The 14,561-nt window shown below is 51.8% G+C and overlaps 1 protein-coding gene across 4 annotated transcripts in view; it reads right to left on the bottom strand.

Moving 5' to 3' along the window:
* The window catches only part of RALY (RALY heterogeneous nuclear ribonucleoprotein), a 118,251-nt gene extending 105,922 nt beyond the window's left edge, over positions 1–12,329 (bottom strand). For 3 of the 4 annotated variants that reach the window (XM_058422694.1, XM_058422696.1, XM_058422697.1), the window contains exon 1: positions 12,214–12,329. The gene's annotated coding sequence lies outside the window, so the exon portion shown is untranslated. The remainder of the gene's footprint in view (positions 1–12,213) is intronic. The other variant, XM_058422695.1, reaches the window with a different exon arrangement.
* Between the last annotated feature and the right edge of the window lie 2,232 nt (positions 12,330–14,561).

Genomic DNA, 14,561 nt, shown 5'->3' with positions numbered 1-14,561 from the left:
TTAGCAAGGTGCTCTCAGCAGCAGAGAGAGCTGCACTGGGATGTCCTCACACTCATTTACACACCGAGAATCAGGACTGCAGCTGGAATTCTTGTAGAGTAGGACAAGCGATTTTCAATTATTCCCATTTCCCTTCAAGGGTTCCAACGCTGCACATTTCCATGAAACTTTGTGCAACTCCACGAATTCCAGAGTCCATTTCCTCACACTGGAAGCCTACTCCAACCCAAGAGCAATGCCCCCAAATCCATGGATCAATCACAACCACCTACCACCATTTACTGCTCCAGTCACAGGAACTGCTCACTGCCACTGTCCCGAGCTCCTGGCTGCTCATCCAGCTGCTTCAGGACACAACTTCCCATCCCATTTGGAGTCTCCTGGAAAGCTGATAGCGCTTGTAGACAATCCTTCCTTTGTTGCAGATGTTTTCAGAGGAGGAGGTGGCAGGTGGAACCCTTCTTTCAGTTCAAATGTTTCCTAGTAAGGCTCTTGGAGCAGGCAGAACAATTTTAATACTGGAAATATCTTCCACCCTGCACTGGGTTGCATAAGGACATCCAGATATCCATCTGCTCTGATGGTGTCCCCTGCCACTGCACCAACTGTGGTCGCTTCCAAGGTCATCTCAGCTAAGGAAAAGCAACGTGGGCAGCAAAGCCAGTTCCCTCTTCAGGTTTAAATGAACCTTAGGTCCTCTGTTTATCTGTTTTTAATGGATGTTTAGGGACCCATTTTCAAGCTCTCCCTCCAAAAAAGCTCCTTCTGTGAGAAAGTAAGTTTCTGCATCACCCACAGAACTTCAGGACCGAGGATAGAAGAAACTCCCAACATGTACAAACCAGCCAGAGTGGTTTGGGTCTCCTGTTTCATGGGGTGGGATCGGACTGAGGAGATCAGAGGAGCCTGATGAGTGGCAGATCAGCAGGAACAGTGTCCTTGATCCCTGTTACTTTCATCCAGGTGGAGCATCTCCCACAAGACCAAACACACTCTCAACTGCTCTAAAAGGTGTTAGATCAGGTCCCTAACTTGCTCCTGGGCATGACAGGTTGCCTGCTTCCAACTTATTTTCTTCTCCACCACTGCCAGAGTCAGAAGAGGTCAAGGAATCCCAGAACAGGATTGGCTGGGGGGGAGGAAAGGGGAGGGAGAGGCATTTGCATGTGAAGAAACACAGCAACAGAAACAGGGCTGCAGAGATTAGGGAAAAGGCTTTTAGTGGGAGCAGAGCAAGAGGCAGCTGCTGGAAGCAGGGCAGGGAAGCATTTAGCATTTCCAGCTGCAAGGCTAATCTGCTACGACACTGAATCAAGCCTGGATACACGGCTCTGACAAATCTTTCATCAATAAAGCTCATTGTCACAAACCCGGAGCACACCAGGAAGGCAACAAACTTCACCTGCACACACAGCCTCCGTGGGGTCTTCCCTAAGGACATTTCTCGTGGAGGCAGCATGTGAATTTTGTGATCCTCCCTCGCCGGCTGCAGCGAGGAAACGCTGTCAAGTTTAGTCTTCGTAAAGAAGCAACTACACATCTGACCTACATAGAGTGCACAGATGTGAGTAGCCTCGCACAGCACGCCACAGATTTTTTTTTTTTTTTTTTTTTAATGCAGAAAAAAATTAAACACCACCTGCTTTGCCCGGGAACGTGCAGGAACAAAAGGCAGCTGTGCACAGGAGCGCTGCACCAGGATTCAGATGGGAACTTGGGAGCAGCACGTCCATCTTTTTTGGGGTTGTTTTGTTTAAATACACTTCCCAGGATTGCCCATCCCTGAAAGTGTCCAAGGCCAGGCTGGGCTGGCCAGGGATTGGAGCAAGCTGGGCTCGTGGAAGGTGTCCCTGCCCGTGGCAGGGGGTGGAATGGGATGATCATTAAAGTCCCTCCAACACAAACCATTGCAGGATTCTAGGATTTTCAAGACTGGGACACAGCTTTTGTTCCCTTGGGCAGCAGTGTGAAGGATGGACATCCATCCCCCAGGAATCCTCACAGGATGATTAATGGCACCAGCACAGGGACAGAGCCCTGGGGCTGCTGAATCAGGGGACAACCACAGCACTGCCAGCACTGCTGCAGAACCTCTTCACCTGAAATAAGCTGCACACTCCTGCAGCACCCAGGTGACCTGACAAAGCCCAAGTCCATTAGGACAGGTTGGGGTCAGGCTCTTCTCTCAGGGAACAAGCAACAGGATGAAACAGCCTGAAGCTGTGCCAGGGGATGTTGAGATTGGATATTAGGGCAAATCTCTTGACTGAAAGAGCAGTCAGGCATTGGGGCACGCTGCCCAGGGAAGTGGCACAGTCACTGGAAGGGTTCAAAAACCACGTGGATGTGGCACCTGGGGACGTGGGTCAGCAGCAAGCACAGGGCTGGGTAAACAGTTACACTCGATGGTCTTAGAGGTCTTTTCCAACCTCAGTGATGCTGTAATTTCAGGTGTCTGTTACCTCACAGAGTTGAACCCCGAGACAAAAAAGGCAGGAAAATCAGTCGGTGCAGCAATAGGACACAGGTGCTGCGGGCAGATTTGCCAAGGAGGGCACCCAGAGCGGGGCCAGCTCCTCAATGCTAAGCCTGGCAGAAATAGCTGCTATGCCGCTGCACCCAGTGAAATCCCACATGCCAGGCATTCCCCAGAGTCCAATCCCTCCGAGAAAATCAGCTGTGACAGGGCAAAGCCCCAGGAATGGGGTGGGCATGGCCGGAGCAGCAGCGCCCGGGCTCGGGCACGCCGCACCTCGGGATCTGCAGGGTCTGCACGAGGCCAGAGCAGCACAGAAACGTCACAGAGCAGGAACTGGGAGCTCAGACCTGGCCTCATTCCCAGCTCTGCTGCTGCCCAAGGTCAGGCCAAGTCACAGTCCCTCCTACCTGTTATATATTTAGAGCATCAACGCCAGAGCCACGCTGCTCCTCACCAAGCCCAGAGCTTCAGACAGCGCCCTGCTGCAAGGGCAAATGTCAGCACTGGACACCAAATCCCACAGATCCCTCAGATTTAGTTAATTTTCTCCTTTCTTTCAGGGTGGGAACAAAAAGCAGTTCTAGAGGGTGGGAAGCCTTATCCAGACCTCCTGGTTGCCTTTACTCTCACTAGAAAGCTTTGAGCAAGCAAAATTCGAGGGATGAACAAGAATTCAAGAAGGTGATCACAGCACCAAGCCTGCCAGAGCTCAAGGGATATTTGGACAATGCTCTCAGGCACAGGGCAGGATAGCTGGAGTGTCCAGGAGTTGGACTCTGTCCTTGTGGGTCCCTTCCAGAGTATTTCATATTTCTAATAAAATGATTTAATTTGTTTGCATCAATTTTATCAGCTGGTCTACTTGCTGGAGATTCCTCTTGCTCAGGACTGTGAGACTCAAGAGCAGAATAACAAGTTGACAAGCTTCAGGGTAAGAAAAAAATAAGTAAAATCTAAGCTTACAGCCTGATTTAACCTGGAAAAATTATAAAGCAACCACTGGCAGCACAAGTCCTGGCTCCCTGCACCTCAGCAGCATCAGCCTCTTTGGTACTAACAGGGAAAACAATTCCAGCATGGGCTGAGGGCATCTACTTCCAAAACCACTTTCTTTTAACAAAAACTCAGTGGATCTAAAGTTTGCCATCACTGCACAAAGCTTTTTCTCTCACATCACTGTCACATTACTGCAGGTTGTGGAGATGCTCAGGAATGCTCCCCTCTTGTTCCAAGCCGGGAAAGAATTTAAAATTCACTGTATTTGTAAGATTGCTGGGCTGCTTTTTGCATTTTGCCCCGGGATATGGCACCTACCCAGCCTGAGCACCCTGTTAAAGTGGTTCATCCTCTTTTTGGGGACTTGGAGAGAAAAGGCTTTGTGTAAGCATGCAATATTTACTCCCCAACATGCTGTAGCTCAGCAACCCAGCAGCGCAGACTTGGGACAAGCCATAAATTACTCACATCACTGAGTGGGTAAAAAAGCCTCTGACTCGCTGAGCCAGAATCCCCTGCACCAATGCCTCACAACAAACTATAAAATATAGATGTTTATGCTACATATAAGGCTAAAATCTATTAACTCTGAGGTCACACTGTTTTTCCTCTTCTTGCAAACGAAGCGTTGAAAAGGCAGAGAGCATCAGCACACGGAAGGGGATGGGGATATGGAACCTGCAAACTGAACTGCAGGAGACTGGAATGAGATGAGCCTTAAGGCCCCTTCCAACACAAACCAGTGTGTGACTCTATGATATGCTAAATGATAATAAAAGCAATGAATGCAGCCTGGATCACGAACCCACACACAGCTCAGGCTGCTGCATCCCCCTTCACTGAGCCAAACCCCTCAGCCCAACCCTCCAGGACCTCCTCTCAGCAGTATTTTGGGACATGCATCAGGAATAAGGTGATTGTGCATCTAAATTACCTGCTCTGCTCGGGAGAGAGGCTGGTGTGACCTGCTACCAATAAAGTGTTAACAACAACACCACAGAAAACTGTGTCTGCATAAAGGAGCATCAGAAACCTGCTCCAAATGATTGATTAAACCTTCCTGCCTGTTCAGCTGTAGCTCTGGGCTTTTCCATGCTGAATTAACCACCTCTGCTGTCTGCTGCCTGTTTGACACAGAATAAATGTTCTGCTGTTAGCGAGTGCTTTTTTCCTCCATATCTCAGTGCTCAAATGGCAAAGGGAGAGATCTAAAGTTTCTTCTCCAAACTGCCCCACCAGCAGGTGCCAGAGTCAGGCATCACCTCACCTCTGCATCCCACTGTTTGAACAGCATCACCCCACGGAGCCCCCCAGCCCTTCCCTAGGGAGCAGCAAGAGGAAAGATCCCACTGCTGCAATAAGGGGAGGAAAAAGACATTTTTAAACAGGATCCTGCTCCCCAAACCGAACACTGGTAGATTCTGCCTCAAAATTAAGTTGCACTTTGGCTTTTATCTTTCCTGGAATCCCTGCTGCTTTTGCAGACTGGGCTAGAAGATGAATCCAGGAGAACTGGGCAAAAACGTGGGAGCAGCTGATTTATACTGTGGCTGCAAGAGCTTTAATTCTCCCAGCTCATATCCATAGCCCGGTAATTTGGGGGGAAAAGGTAATTTAAAGTATCTTTCCTAATGTCTGCTGGCAGAACAAAGACAATGGACTGTAAGAGATGATCAATGTTTAAGCCCATCTTCAAAGCGATTTGGGGAGCTGCTGAAGATAAACAAGCAATTGGGGCTCAGGAGCCAGGCTAAAAGCTGACAGAGAAATTGCTTTTTTCCAAGGCAAACAGAAGGTAAGGAATGGCTCAGTTCAGAAAGGCTACGCTCACTCTCTCCTAATACAAGCAGGGCGAGAGACCAAATTTAATTTCTTTCTCCCAACAACTTTAATTACATCATTTAAGCCCTCCCTGCCTCTCTCGTGCCACGAGGTGTGGCTGTGCTCACAGGAGGTATCAGCAAACTCGGCCTGATTACCGTGGCCTCCCTGGAAATGCTGTTTATGCCGCAGTCAAATGGCTGGGGAGCCCAGCTGCAGGGAAACACTCGGCTCCTCGTTAACAGGAAAACACACAAATCCCACCTCTGATGTGCAGCAGTGGCAGCAGCCACTCCCCCAGTGCTGGAGATGCTCCACAGCATTACCTGCACAGGGTTCCTGCCAGGGGAACTTCCCAAGGGGTGTTTCTCCTCACCCTCACCCGTGCCCTGAGGGTGCCCAGGTGCCACCAGAGGTACAGGATGGACATTGGCTGCAGGGCGTGAGCTCCACCCAGGATTTTGCATCCTAAACTGAAATTTCAGAGCCAGTTCCTTGACTTCGGACAAGGGATGGAGCAACAGGACACGGGGAATGGCTTCCCACTGCCAGAGGGTGGGGATGGATGGGATATTGGGAGGGAATTCTTCCCTTTGAGGGTGGTGAGGCCCTGGCACAGGGTGCCCAGAGCAGCTGGGGCTGCCTCTGGATCCCTGGAAGTGTCCCAGGCCAGCTTGGATGGGGCTTGGAGCAGCCTGGGACAGTGGAAGGTGTCCCTGACATGGCAGGGGGTGGCACTGGAGGGGCCTTAAGGTCCCTTCCAACCCAAACCATCCTGGGATTCTCTCAGAGCCATCACAGAGAGAGGCAAGGTTTTACTGGCCTGTTGAAATGTGTGAACATAAGCGCTGCACGCTTTGGAGAAGAAGTTAAAAATTATAAATAATAATAAAGTTTAAATTACTAGAAGAACTCTAGAGGATTTCTGCAGTGCTTACAGCTTTTACCAGCTTCAGAAGGAGCTTCGGGAGCTGTAAGAGCTCCAAGCATTGCAGACTGCTGCAGCACCAACAGAAATACCTGCTCTACAGCAGACACAGCTCCAGGGACAGGAACCAGGAGCTGCTGAAGCACCAAACCCCTCCAGTGCTCCCCCTCAGCAGGAACACAGCTCAGGCCAGGCAGCACCATCAGCTCTGCCCCACAGCAACCACTGACATTGTTCTAGATTCAAATAAAAACAATTATGTTGGAGCACCAGCCACCTGCAGTCTTCTACACATGGGCCACATCCCGGGCCAGAAGAGTCACCCTGAAGTCCTGGCAAGTGCAGGATGACACTGAAGGCCAGGTGGAACGCAGCCATGAGCACTGAGGGCACGGACACAGGTGCCAGTGACACACCAGCCACAGCAACAGCTACCCCTTCTCATTTTTCTCCTATTCTCTCTCCCACAAAAAAAAAAAAAAGTGGGTACTAATACCAGAATTTAGTAAGTGTGAAACCACTACACCTGTGCAGAACTGGCAGAGCCAGCGCTCCCCACATCCTTCCAAAGGAACCTCTTCCCTCACAAATGCTCCCAAGACAGTCTTCCAAAAGAAAGTTTGCTAAAGACAGAAGGGCAGCACAAGATTTAGACTAATAAAGACATCAAGAGCTTTGCTAGGGGTTGACACCTGCAACCTCTGTCCACCCTGTGACCTTTGCCAGCCTATCCTGAACTCAGGAATTCACACATTAAAATGAACAATTCCATAGCGAGTGTCCATTGCCACCTTTTCCTCCGAGTGTCCATTGCCACCTTTTCCTCCGCACCTTCTCTTGTGGAAATCGCCTCCCGTTTAAGTGCCAGCAGGCAGAGCCCCAGGGGAAGATGTTCTTCCTTCCAGGGAAGGTGGGACACAGCAGGAGCCACCGGGAGTCCTGACCCAGAAGGAGACTGAGCTGCACTGCCTCAGTTATTACTCCTGCTCCCACATTTAACCTGGCCATTCTTATTCTGCCTGCAGTAGCAACCTGAAAATGAGTTCACATTCATTCCCAGCGCGGCTGTATTTGTTGAAATGTAAGCTGCTTGCAAAAGCATCAGATAAAGCCCTGGCACTGCTCAGCTCCTGTTGTTTGGTACCATCCCCACACGGAGGTGATGCTGCAGATACCACCCGGGAGTCACTGAATTCACACACTCACAGCCCAGGGGTGCCCATCTATTTACCTTACTCTTGGTAGAAATAAACCCTAGCAACCTGGCATTGTGTTTTCTATTTTAAAATCAGATCTTTTGGAAGAAATTGAAAAACAAACAAACAAAGAAACAAAGAAAAACACACACACACACACAAAAAAACACACACACAAAAAAAACAAAACCAAAAAACAAACAAACAAACCAAAAAAACCCACCCAAACAAAAACCAGGCAGTTGTACAACATCACTGGCAAAGTCTGTGGATGTTCAGTAAAGGAAATACTCTGCTGCAGATGCAGGGCTGCTCCTGGAACGGAGCTCAGCATCCTGCTGGGCACATCCTGCTGGGCAGCTCCAGCAGCAGAGGGGAAGGAAAAGCCCAGAAAGCAACTGGGGACCTTCCCTGCAAAGGCAAGGCCAAGTCTTGTCTCAGATCGCCAGCACCACTTGCTCTTCACATTTGCAACACATCCTCAAGGTCTGCTTTAAAAAACATAATAAAATATTCAGATTGTGAGGTGCCAGGGTGAGAACCGCAGGACGCAGCTGCTCCAGAAGCTGCAGCTCAGAGGTGCCCCTGAAGAGGGTCCATCCAGTCCCGCACCTCTGTGTGCTGGGCAATCCAAGAGCCCTCAGCAGCAGGACAAACAGCATTGTTTGGGTGTTATACAAGAGCCAAAAGGATGACTCAGGCTGCCCTTATAGCCCTTCCCAGGCGAGCCAGGGCTGAGGAATCAGCTGCTCCCAGGGCTAGGGGGGCTCCAAGGACACCTCCTGGCCAGGTGAGACAGCCCTGGCACTGCTCCTGCAGCCAGAGCTGCTTTCAGATAGGTTTTCAGACAAAAGCTACTCTCGTTTTATTTAAGAACAAGAAGTCATTACAATACTCGCAGGATTTCACCTTTCTCTAACAGGGAGCATCTCACTTGGAGCTCACGGCACTCCAGATTGCAGGCAGCAGACTTTTCCACATCCATGCTCCAGCATCATCTGTTACATCCTGCACAATATTCCCACAGCTCAGGCTCCGCAGGAGCAGCTCCTCTTATTTGCCCACAGCCTGGCAACAGCAGGATACTCTTGATTGTTTTAGGCTGCGAGTAACATGAGAAGCCCCAAGAAAAGCTTTGGATTCACTGCGTGCGTGCAGGCTGGTCTCTCTGAAAGGAAACAGCCTTTGCTCACGGTTCGAAGCCTTGGCTTCGCTATTTCCAACATCTCAAATGCTAAACTAGACACAGACAGATGTTAATTCTGCAGAACACCCATCCAAGTCAATCCCTGCCCGCTATCGCCTCAATTCTGCCTTTTGTAATGCACCTACAATCCATTTCTATTGGAGATGGAGCTGGCAGACACCCGACCTCTCATTAAATACACACTTGCAGGTGACACCCCCTGGGCACTGGTACTCACTGGAATTAAACAGGTACACCAGGACTGGTGGCAAAAACAAGAATAGCCCCAGCTCTCGGCGCACCAGAGAAGGCAGCGGCCTCCTGTGCACAACGGCAAAATCAACTTAATCACAAATGACAACTTCTGAAAGCCCTTACTTTGGATTCATCCTTGGCATTTTTCTAGGCCAGCTTGAAAACAAAAGCTTTGTCTTCTTAAAATGCAATTGCCTGAGGCACCTCTAAAAAAAGTGACATAACTCAGGTTTGAAAAATGCCTCATGGGTTTCAGATCCTCCTAAGAGCCTCTTTACTATTCAGCTTGATTCAGATTACCCAGATCAGCATGAACTCTGCAGATTTAGCCCCAGCTACCAGCACAGGTATAAAATTGTACACATTTAGGATTATTTTTTTAAACTATATGATTAAAGCTCTGCAGTTATAAAAAAAGAACTTGTTATTGATCTGAATGGCTGCTCCCTCTCTCTTCTCCAGCAGGTTTATAAACACTCTCTGATGACAGTTTATTCTGAATTTCACTCTGTTCAGTTTATTCCAGTTTTTTTTCCCCAGCCTGTTTTTCTTGCTGGGTATTTTCGACCTTTCCATCACAAACCTCAAGCTGTGAGAAGAATGAGCAACTTGTTTTGGAATCACAATTTGAGCCTAAAATTTGATTCCCGTTTCTTCTCCCCTGCACGAGCCTTTTTTATTTCAGTAATTTTACGAGCAGTGACTCTGTGCTTCTGCAAATCCAGAAGCACAGCCCTGTGCCAGTAACGTGATGGGAGAGGGCAAGGAAGGAAAAGCTGCAATTCGCCAAGACAGGCACAGGTACTTCCAATGCTTATAATTAACACCTTGGATAAGTCCACAGTACCTTGAGCATATCACAGATTTTTACACCCATAGGCTGTTTTCTTTGAGCAGATACAAATTTACTGCTAGGTCTGAAAACTCCTTATTGCAGCTACCAGCAAAGAACTCAAATCAAAAGGAGTTTTGTTGCTTTTATTGAATGATTTGGGACAAGGAGAGCTGTAAGCTGTCTTGGTGATGGGAACACATTAGAGTCTTTTTCTGAATGATCAAGTCCCATCACTTATTCCACATAAACTGTTCCCTGTCAGGAGCTTTAATCCTCTCTTTTCAATCCCTAAATAAAACATCCTCCCCAAACTCACTGCCTATTATCAGCCATTTCTAAAGAAAGTGCTTCTTAAGAGACACACCTCTTTCTGCTTTGCCGTTCCCCTGAAATCCATCTCCAGTATCAGCCTGACAGACGTGTAAGAGCAGCACTCCTCCCGGCTCAGAGAGCTGGAGTAGCGTCTGAACACCCACCCCTCCCCAAGGAAGCTTTCACACGCGGCCAAAAACAAGTCACAAAAGGCTTCCAGGAACAATAAACCTCGTGACAAGCTGTCAGCCAGAGCAGGCAGCCCACGAAGGTGCTACAGGGTCACACGTCTGAGGTTCTGCCCGTGGCACAGCTCTTCAGCACCCTGACAACAGCAGTCCTTCCCTTTCCACCCATCCGTGCAGGGTCCTCACCCCGCAGCTCACTTAGAAGCCAGGCTCCTTCCTCGTCCTTTAGAATAATGCAAAGAGCCCAAATCCCAACAAAGAGCAGAATAAAAGGGCAAAATGTAAGGGAAAGCACCATCTCCTGCTGAACTGCTAAAGGGAGACCAAGAGCGGAGGCACCTGTGGAAGAGCTCAGCCCTCCCCCGCACAGCAGGGACAATCCGGAGGTGCTGTGACACAGCCCAGCCCCCTCGGCTAATGACACAGCCAAGGAAAACAGGTTCAGCCAGGGCGCTGAGGTCCAGGGCAAATGCCAAGGGCTTGTGCCGCCCCTGCCAGCTCGGGAAGCGCTGGCAGCAGGGTCCGACTTGCGCTGCCGCCGCGCTCCCTCCCCGCCCGGCCAGCGCCGGCTCCGGTCACCACACGGGATTTACTGGCGGGGGAAAGACAACAATTTCCTCAATATGAAATAAGAGGGTGTTTCCTTCTGGCCTTGAAAGTCAGCTCAAGCCAGCCGCGATGCCATTGACTGCAGCCTCCTCAAAAGCCCGAGCAGCCGCTGGAGTGTGGGAAGGCTCCGGAGCCACAACCAGCACGGGCTGGTTCCCAGCCCTTCCCCACGCCAAAACCATGGGAGAATTAGACTCAGAAGTGGTGGAGTCACCATCCCTGTAGGGATCCAAAAGAGGTGTAGAAGCGGCACTTGGGGACAATGGTTTAGTGGTGGGCTTGGCAGTGCTGGTTAATGGTTGGACTCGATCTTAGCGGGCTTTTCCAGCCTAAGTAATTCTGGGATTTTGGGATTCTGTGCTGAAGCACTGCAGCAAGCACAACTGAGATGGGTCGCTCCTGCAGGTGGGATCTTGCGCTTCACGAACAAATCAGGAAAATAAAGGTGCACATCCCCTCTGTTGTCCATCCCGGCAGATTGTGTCTCAGCCGCCTGAGCTGTCTAAAGAGGGAATCAGCCGCCGGACACCCTTCCAAAAACACGGCCAGATCTGACTGCTTCACACTCACCAAAGCTGCTCTGGAGTAAGACCCGGAGTTTCATACATCGCCTCAAATCAACAGAATCACTAAGGTTGGAAAAGACCTCCAAAATCAAGTTCCAACCTCTGACCGAGTCCCCCCATGGCCACTAAAACCCTACGGCCGAGTGCCACATCTGCTCATTTTTAACATTCCCAAGGATGGTAACTCCACCACTTCCCTGGGGAACCTGCTCCCAAATACAACTCCCGACAGAAGTCAGCAGCCCCAACATGATCGCGACAGAGAAGCTCCGGCGGCTCCGGCACGGCGCGCTGGAGTCCGCGGGGCTCCGCACGGACCCGCGGGGCGCAGCGCGGCTCAGCCGCTCGGGCTCGATATTCCGCCTGTTTTCCCGCTACGAAGCCGTTCCCGGCCGCCCGAGGGCCCGCTGGAAGAGCGGCCGAGCATCTCCGATTTGCAGGAGGCACAAAGTTCCCCGCTATCGTGCGGTCACACCGCGGACATCCCTCCCAAGCGTCCGGGACCCGCGGAGGGCTCAGCCCCTGAGCCATCGCCAGCCCCAGCGGGGTCGGACCCACCCGCAGCCGCTTCCAGGCGCGGCACTTTCCCATCCCGCGGGCATCGCCGCTTCCCGTCAAACGGGGAAAACGTGCGGAAAAGGGGCGGAAAAACCTAACCACACGCAAGAAAACCGGTGGAGAAAGCGAAGATTGGAAAGGAAAAAAAAAAAAAAAAAAAAAAAAAAAAATAAAGCGGCACTAAGTCACTAGCAGGGGGACCCATACTGCCGGCACGGACCGCACGCTCCGGCTGGTGGGAGCGGCCCCTCGCAGCAGCCGGGGGAAGGGGCGGCAGCACTCACCGGGCAGGTCGGTGCCGGGCAGGTCGGTGCCGGGCAGGTCGGTGCCGGGCAGGTCGGTGCCGTGCGGACGGAGGGCCCGGCCCGTCCCGCCTCGCCCGCGGGAGCCGCCGGCTCAGTGCCGCGCACCGCCCCGCACCGCGGCTCCTTCCCGCCGACCGTACCACGGCTCCACGCCGGGGGGAACTGGCACGCCGCGGAGAGCTCACCCCGCCGCCCGCCGCCCGCTCTCTCTGCTGCCGCGGCGCGGCCCGCACCGACCCGCCCTCACGGGGCTGAGCCGGACACGGCCGCGCCGCCGGGGCTCGGCCCGGGGCAGCGCCGCTGGGCCCGCACAGCCCGCTCCATCCCGCTCCGCTGCCCGCGCGGTGGAAGAGTCCAGAGCGGGGCGGGCGCGGGCGGAGCCGGGCGCGCGGGGCTGCTCCGAGCGCGGATCCCCGTGAGGGAGCGGCGGGGTCGGGCTGTGCTCGGCGTCCCGGTATTGGGGGGTCCCGACCCCGCAGCGCGGCCCGGGACCTGCAGAGCAGCCGCTCCCAGCGCTCGCACCGGCACCGCTCGCTCTTTGCCTACACCCGGTTCACCGGAGCCGCAGCCGAAGTTGGCACCCGCGGCGTCCCCGCCGAGAGCGGAGCGGAGCCGCGGCTCCAGCCCGGCCGCTCCGCCCCGGGGGCTCTCGGTAACAGCGCGATGCTCAGGTCGGCTGCTCCATTCTGTGTCCGTCTGCTCCTGGCACTCACCAGGAAGAAAACGCTTCTCTTGGGAAAATGATGTTTCCTGACCGAAATGAACGTCCAGCGTTTCGTCACTGTCTAAACGCGTGGGAAGCCCAGGCTGAGAGCCCCGGCGCTAGAGGGACAGACACGCTGAGCTGAGCAGGGAATCGCGCCGGCGGTGCTGGGGACAGCATCGCTTGGAGGTGGCACACGGGTTCCACCGGCTCCCGCTGCGTGCTCCCAGCTCACGGCAGCGGTGTTCAGATCACACCAATGCAAATAATTTTATGCAGCTGCTCTCAACAGCGTGTTAGGGAAGGGCAAGAGCTCACCAGCAGGAGCGAACCATCACAGAGGCATAAATCATAGAATCACCATCAAGCCCAACCATTATCCCAGCACTGCCAAGCCCACGACTAATCCATGTCCTCAAGTGCCACATCCTCACAGCTTTTAAATCCCTACAGGGATGGTGACTCCCCCCACTGCCCTGGGGAGCTGTGCCAGGGCTGGACAACACTTTCAGTGAAGAAATTTATTCCTGTTGCATGCCTGGGATAGTGCCACAGCACAAATAATTAATGGACAAATCAAGGCAAATCCCCCTGAAGTTTTCCCCGCTGATCCCAATAGAATTATAGAGGTATTTGAGTGATCAGTTACTCAAAAGTATCTGACACAGTGCTGATTCCTGATGGGACTGATGGGAGTGTTGAGGTACTCAGAAGATACCTCAGAAAGTTGGGTAAAGAGCCCTCAGTAAGCTGAACTCTCCTGTCAACACCAAGACCTCTCTGGCTGCGAACTGCAGGCAAGAACTCGGTACCTACCAACCCAAATGTGAGCAATTAACTGGCTTTTTCAGCTTAATTAATTTGGGAAACTCATGGCTGACAGAGGGCAGGGATTAGACTGGATATCAGGAAGAAGTTCTCCCCTCTGAGGATGGTGAGGCCCTGGCACAGGGTGCCCAGAGAAGTTGTGGCTGTCCCTAGTGATGCCAAGATAATTTTTTGACTTTTGTATACCTTTTATATACCTTTTATATGCCTTTTATGTATCCTAGGTACTCCTAGCATGCACACTTGTAATTCCTAAAGTCTGATAACTTAGCATAGGCCTAGCATTCTGTTTGGCCAAGAGATCAAACATACTAAAGGCCTCATAGGAGGCTGGAAAACCCTACACTATCTTGGGAAATCCAGGTCCTCTCTAGAACAGACCCTGTAAACTGGAGATTTGGCCCATCCAGGAGGGAATACCGTGGATGGAGGAATATCACACCATTTGTCCAGGCCTCCCACTGGGGTATCCTTGTTAGATATGCTAATTTGTAAGGTCTAGAAATTGTATATGTGATATATCATGTGTGTGCATTACGGCACATTCCACCTTGGCAAAGCAGTGCACCAAGAGGGATCCTTAATAAAATACCGAGGCACAAACCCCTTATCTCTTAGCCGTGTCTAGCTCTCAGTTTTTGAAGACCAGGAAAAGGCATCACTGGATCCCTGGAAGTGTCCAAGGCCAGGTTGGATGGGGCTTGGAGCTACCTGGGATAGTAAAAGGTGACCCTGTCCATGCCAGGAGGTGGAATGAGATGGCCTTAAGGTCTCTTCAAATCCAACCCATTCCATC

This window comes from Hirundo rustica, chromosome 16, assembly GCF_015227805.2.
Source record: "Hirundo rustica isolate bHirRus1 chromosome 16, bHirRus1.pri.v3, whole genome shotgun sequence".
Taxonomy (NCBI): Eukaryota; Metazoa; Chordata; class Aves; order Passeriformes; family Hirundinidae; genus Hirundo; species Hirundo rustica.
Note: the sequence above shows the minus strand (reverse complement) of the source record. Positions and strands in the feature narration are given on the sequence as shown.